The sequence below is a fragment of the Ziziphus jujuba genome, chromosome 9 (genome assembly GCF_031755915.1).
Source record: "Ziziphus jujuba cultivar Dongzao chromosome 9, ASM3175591v1".
Taxonomy (NCBI): Eukaryota; Viridiplantae; Streptophyta; class Magnoliopsida; order Rosales; family Rhamnaceae; genus Ziziphus; species Ziziphus jujuba.
In genome coordinates this window covers 29,399,263-29,406,136 of record NC_083387.1, presented here as the reverse complement: position 1 = coordinate 29,406,136, position 6,874 = coordinate 29,399,263, and the positions used below count along the sequence as shown (strand labels likewise).

The 6,874-nt window shown below is 34.4% G+C and overlaps 1 non-coding gene across 1 annotated transcript; it reads left to right on the top strand.

Moving 5' to 3' along the window:
* The first annotated feature begins 2,059 nt into the window (after positions 1–2,059).
* On the top strand, positions 2,060–4,221 carry LOC125424330 (UPF0481 protein At3g47200). Its single transcript, XR_009634134.1, has 2 exons — positions 2,060–2,315; positions 2,406–4,221. It is a non-coding gene; the product is annotated as a UPF0481 protein At3g47200 (transcript).
* The last annotated feature ends 2,653 nt before the right edge of the window (positions 4,222–6,874 follow it).

Genomic DNA, 6,874 nt, shown 5'->3' with positions numbered 1-6,874 from the left:
TGAAAGTTGCTGTTGTGATCATCACCAAACTTCTAGCCCTGTCTAGGTCCTTGCCCACGGCCATGTCCTCACGCACAGCCTCGTCCTTGTTGGCTTCGATCATTGTGACCGCTGCTGGTTCCCTCTTTAGTTGCATCAATTCGGGTCTTGAACAATTGTTCCACTATTCTTTCCTTCTTCTTTTTCTTTTCTTCATAAGCTTGCAATGAACCCAAGAGCTGTTCCCATGACATAGCTTCCAAGTCTTTTGTTTCTTCGATAATGGCAACAATATGATCAAACTTTGAATCTAATGATCTAACAATTTTCTCCATGATCTTAACATCATTCAATTTTTCACCATTCCTTTTTAATTGATTGGTCACGATCAAGACTGTAGAAAAATAATCAGATATAACTTCTTCTTCTTTCATATGTAGCGTTTCAAACTCGGTTCTCAAGGTTTGAAGCCGCACCTTCTTGATTGGATCGGCTCCCTTATAGGAGATTTGAAGCTTCTCCCATGTTTCTTTAGCGGACTTGGCTTCCGAGATCTTCTCAAACGCATCATCATCTAATCCTTGATAGATTAGATAGAGAGCCTTCTTGTCTCTCTTTGGTTTTGAGTTAGACCACCTTCATTCTCTAATTCGATGTAGCCTTTCTCTACTATCTCCCTCACGTCTTGGACGCCAAGCAAAGCCTTGATCTTGATACTCCAATTATCATAGTCATTCTTATTGAGTGTCGGAACTTAGAAGGGAACTATACCATTATTGGCCTTTTTTTTTTTTTTTATCTCGGATACTATTTACGCAGCTACTGTTCACGTGATTGTTCACACAAACACTGTTTATGATACTGTTTAAGTGACTATTCACGCAGATATTGTCCATGTGACTGTTCACATATGCACTATTCACATAGATACCAGCTTTGATACCACTTTGTTGGATGAAAACAAAAACCAGAAGCAAAAAGTAAGAACAAAGCAGCAAAACAGAATGCAAACACCAAAAGAAAGAAAAAAAAATTGCTACTAGCTTATTCAATGGTTCTCAACCGTTTTTGGCTTTCAGCACACACAAGAAAAAAAACATAACAATATTTATACTAATAATTAACCCTACCTACATAAAATTACCCTAAAAGAAGTTTTTCAAATTTGGACTCTAAGAAAACTTAGATCCCAAGTAACCAAGGTCCACAAAATAATTACCCAAAAAATCAAGTTTATATTTTAACACGCCTCATGTCTTCTTCTCCAAACCATCTCTTTCCTCTTGAACCTTCATCTTTCATTTCTCTGTTTATTTTTCATCTACTTTCAAGATTTTATGAAAATACAAGATCCTATTTATTATTGAATTAAGCCAATCCATCTGGCCATAACAAGAAAGTAGTTCTTAAATCTTTTATTCTTTTGTTTAAAATTACTGGATCTGGTTTTGGGTCTGAAAATTAAACCATATAAGGAGAAATTTTGATTAAAAGTTTTATATATTTTTTCTTAGTTATTTTTGCACTTTTGCTGGGATTTTTAAATTTCTGGTTCTCCGTATTTTTTCTCTAATAGCCAATCACCTGTGAATTCCGCAATATTTTATTCTGCTGGTTGTGGGTTACTTCTTAGTTAGTATTATTTTTGTTTTTAATACGTAAAAATTAATTAAAAATGGATTCAATTTGCTATTTAATAAAATTTAAAATTTGACGTTGTTATATTTCATTATTTATTATTGAAACATAAATGACAAAATAGCATTAATATTGACGTTTACTTGTTAAAGAGCTCATAGAAATGTGAAATTATAAAAATAGTGATGCGAAAATGATATTTAGCACTAAAGATACCTTAGTCAATGAGATAAGCGAGGGGGAAAAAAAAAAAAATTATTAGAGACAAATCTAACAAGTGGCGACTTGTAATCATAGAGGTTGATGTGGCGCAACATGGTCTAGATAATCAAACCTGTTTTTATCTGCTATGACCTGTTGGAACGTACAGAAATACTACGGTCACCAAAAACCACATAAATTTATCTCTCTAGCATGGCTCTCAACATTTATCGACGCCCAAAACACGTTCCATTAAATGTATGAATGACATTTTTCTATCACGTTGTACAAAAGAGAAAGACTTTATTATAATTTCTTTGTTGCAAAATTATCCCAAATGCCAAATGTAAAATCAAGAAAAAAATCTTGTACATAATCTGTTGTTTCAACAAAAGGGCCGCATATATAGGAGGAACTGCCATGGAAACCTTCCATGTTCCCTGAGAAGCTGGTCATATTCATACATAAGTCCTATAGCAGTTTTCAGAGTAAACCAGGTCAGTAGATCCTCGGTTTTTATGATTTCTTCAATCTTCTAATGGACTTTTGAGTTAATGCATACTGAAATTTTCTAAATCCAAATTAAGCCTTGTTGTTTCAGGAAATACAAGTTCGAGGAAATTGAAGTGGGTTCTCAAGACTAATTAATTGGAGGATTTAGCTACCATGGCAACTCAAGAACATACCCAGAGAAATGGAGATTATATTTCAGTTTCTATCGAAGATGATGATGAAGCATTGGCTAAATCCATGGAAGCAAAGCTTTATGATGACTCACCCCTGTCTGCAAAGTGTTCCATCTTCAGAATTCCTGAGGTATTTCGCAGACACAACGAAAAAGCGTACGAGCCGGACGCTATTGCCATCGGACCCTTCCATCACAAAAAACCAAGCTTGCAGCCAATGCAAAAGGTGAAACAATGGTACTTACGAACCCTTCTCTCCCGTTTGAATATAAGCATGCTTAGCTTGGTAAAAGGCATTAAGGAATTTGAGAAACGTGCACGTGACTGTTAGCAAGAACCAATTGGTCTTGATGAGAATGAATTCATAGAAATGCTAATCATTGATGGTTGTTTCTTGGTCGAACTTTTTCGTAAGGAGGCCTTTCCTGAATTAAGAAGCATGGATGATCCTATATTCAACATGGCTTGCGTGGTTGGATTTTTACTTCATGATTCGTTGCTTCTTGAAAATCAGCTTCCTTGGTTTGTTCTTCACTACTTGTTCAACAGGATTGTGGAAAGGGACAGAAGAACCTGGTCCCTCACTGAGCTTGTCCTCAGATTCTTCGAATCCAGTGTCTCACCAACTAACCATCCCAAATCCACCCCAGGATCGCGGGTAGAAACCTTGCACATTGTGGATCTGATAAGAAGTGTTCTGATTTCACCGTTCCGAGATGACCCAATTCCGGAGAGGCCAAAATTCATTCCCCCTGTTTCTCTAAAGCCACAACTCATTCCCCCTGTTTCTCTAAAGCCCGAGAAGCCGGAGGAGCCGGAGGAGCCGGAGAAGCCGAAGGAGCCGGAGAGGCCAAAGCCGCCGGAGAATCCGGGGAGGCCACGACTCATTGAGGAGCCTCCGATGATGCCAAAGAAGCCTCATGAAATGCCGGAGAGGCCTCATATAGTGCCGGAGAGGTCACAACTCATTCCCTGTGTGACTCATCTTATGGAGGCAGGAGTGAAATTCACCAAGAGCTCCTCAAATAACATGGTGGATATAGAGTTTGAAGACGGGACTTTCAAAATTCCACTACTTTTAATCCATGAGACTACAGAGTCAATCTTCAGAAACCTGATTGCTTTCGAGCAATGCTATCACAGTTGCAAAGATAAGATCACATCTTATGCAATTCTGTTGGATAACCTAATCAATACCAGCAAAGATGTGGAAATTCTTAGTGATAAAGGGGTTATTGATAACTGGTTGAGCGCTGAAGATGCTTCTCAGTACTTCAACAGGCTCAACAATGACACTCTTGTGACCAATTTCTTCTACAGAGAACTCTGCAAGGAAGTGAATGACTATTATCGGACGAAATGGCACAGATGGAGAGCAATTCTGATGCGCGATTATTTTACAACCCCATGGACTATCATTTCTCTTGTTGCTGCCTTAATCCTTTTGGTTCTTACCTTCTTGCAGACTCTCTACTCAATTAAGTAATCTTAATGATGTAGGACAATATATAATTTAGGATTATGTTTACCATATTTTAATTTTCATTATTTTTAGTATAATTTAATTTCTTAGTCCTTATGTTCTGGTGTTAAATGTGAATTAGAGTTAATAAGGCTGTTCCTAAAATTATGTGTAATTATTTGAACCTTAATAAAGAGGCATCTTAGAATGTTATTTTCATCATTCCTAACATTAATAAAAAGTTCGTTTTCTCTCTCTCTATTTTATTTTTTATTTGCTTCCTCTTCGTCACTTATTCTTCTGGTTGCCAATTCTTTGGCAAGATGTTTTAACCTCCTTGATTCGTTTCTAATGGGGAATGTACCAATTAAATAGTCTTTGGTAGAGAGGCAAGGAGGAGTGAAATGGGCTGGTTTGCCAAATTGTACGGTTTGCATTGATACAAATAAGCAGTTTAATTTCTTGATTTACATCTCTCTGTCACTTAATATTTTCAAAACAATGCAGAAAACAAGTTTTGGACACTAAACCTAATGACTGCTATAAATATCAGGAATGTCCATAAGAGAATAACACAATATTATACAACATATGAAAGAATTAGACAAAATGATTTTGCATGTAAAAGCACAGGGAACCTTACCATACATTGACAGAGATCACAACTGGATATTTACTTCAAACATAATAAGTATAAATACAGAGTGATTAAACAGAGGATCTTCTTAATAAATACTAAACCTTGTTATGGAATTTTGACTAAAAAATTACATAGGTAAATATCACTTTCAGCGACTAAACAAAGGATCAATTTATTTTGGTTGCTGAAAGTATTGGTTGAGTTTTAGTGATCAACTAATGGCTGTGTTTCAGTTTGTTATTGAAGCTACTAATATCTGCTTTTCAAAGACCAAAAAATTGGTCGAGAGTTTGGTTCCCCCCCTCCCTCTTTGAAGCAGTATTTTTGTCTTTTATGTTTTCTTTGCTAAAGCAAGTACATTTATTGTCATTATCTTAAATTTGGTTAGTTTTCTTGGACTTTAATGTTTCAGATTAAGCTACAACTTGTCTAAACAATTATTCCGTTAATCCCTAATATTGGCTGAACTTGCATGCGAGGGTTGAAAATTAATTAATGGTCTTCATTTATAATGTAATTAACCACTGTTTGCACTTGCATGTGAAGAGCTAAGGTGAAAAGATACGCATATATATTTTCCAACCTCTATTAGATATAATGCTTTACCATAGCGGCATAACCTGATAGAATTAATTAAGTGCTAGAAGTGTAAGATTCTAAGTTGGTACCAATTATAAATTGTTTTCTTCAAGCTTTATATAAAGCTACAAGTCAGATTGTACATATCTTATTTTTCCATTGCACTCTGCTTGAAGAGAACGAAACATGCATAAACCTCACTTAGATGTCAAAGTAATTGGGAATGTACCTGAGTCTCCATATCATTATAATTAGTTTGTAATCAGACTACGCTCTATCCGTGCACTTTATTCTAACAAGTGTGCACCATTTCAATTTTTAATTTTGGTTGATTAATATATCCAAGTTTAACAAATGCAGAATCAATTTTTATTTATTTATTTTTCTGTTATTTATTTTCCAGAGGACAAAACCATTGTAGAATTGTGTTTATATGGTTTTGATCAATGAATGATTTTTGTAGGCACTTGGGTTTCCCTTCTCACTTTCCTGTTTCTTTCATACCTTTTGCTTTCTGGGCCAAACCAGTTACTCTACTCTCCATCCTTCCACTCTTCCTCATCCCTTTCATGTTTCTCTGCTTTCTTGTTATACTCCCCTCCTTAGCTCTCCTCATCCTATCCTCATCCTATCCCTTTTGGTGTGTATTTGATATAACTGATGAAAATAAAATTTTAGTTTATAAAAATTTGTGTAATAGATCAATTTGAAAAATAAATTTTATTAAAAACTAATAAGTATTTGCTTGTAAATGAAAAAAATTGCATTAAATGTTTTGGATTCGTTATAATACAAAAATTTAAACTTTTTTAAAACAATTTTAAAAAATTATTTTTTTATCAATAAACGCTTGTTTATTCTTGCTAAACATTTTTTTTTTAATAAAAAAGTTTTTAATAAAAGCTCTAACACTTATTCTTTCTCCGCATTCTCCACCTGATCTCTTGCAACTTTATTCTACACTAGGTAATTATTCTTGTTCATTTGTTTTGGGCCCACTGAATCGTCAAGAACGTATTTCTCTTCCATTCACCTTTTGGGCCCATGTGGAATATGAAGGTCAACAAGTCTTTGTCTTTTATTGGGCCTATTGGGCCCTTTGTGATTTCGGGTGTTAACAATGTTCAAATGATATTCCCGCATATGTGTGTGATGTGATTTCTTTGGTTGCTGGTTCACTATCTTCTTCAAATTTTCGAAAGACAATTTAAGTTTAAAAATAAAGTTCATATCCCAAGCAACGTGTAGTTAATTTCTGGAAGAAACATTTAAGAAAAAGCTTTTAAGTTCATTTTTTTTTTTTGAACTTTTTTAAATTAAGTTTAATAAAATTCTGTGTCCACTTTAAACTTATAGATTCAAAACAATATCTAGGAAATAAAGAAGAATTCTTAGGTAAGGTGGTAATATAACAGTGATGGGATTTGAATTTAGATTTCTAAGATATTAATCTATACCATATTAAATTATCACTAATTACAAAATATATGAATATGTTATGCATAGCAAATTACATCTAATATGAAATTGCTAATTTGTAGACAATAATAGTGACAATCCTCTTATAAATATAATAAGTACGGAAAATTATCTGAATCCAAAACACATTTGTCGAATTATAACATGGGGAATTCCTAGTGTTATAAATGACTATGGTTAAAATCCCTTACACAGCAAAGAGAAAAGACA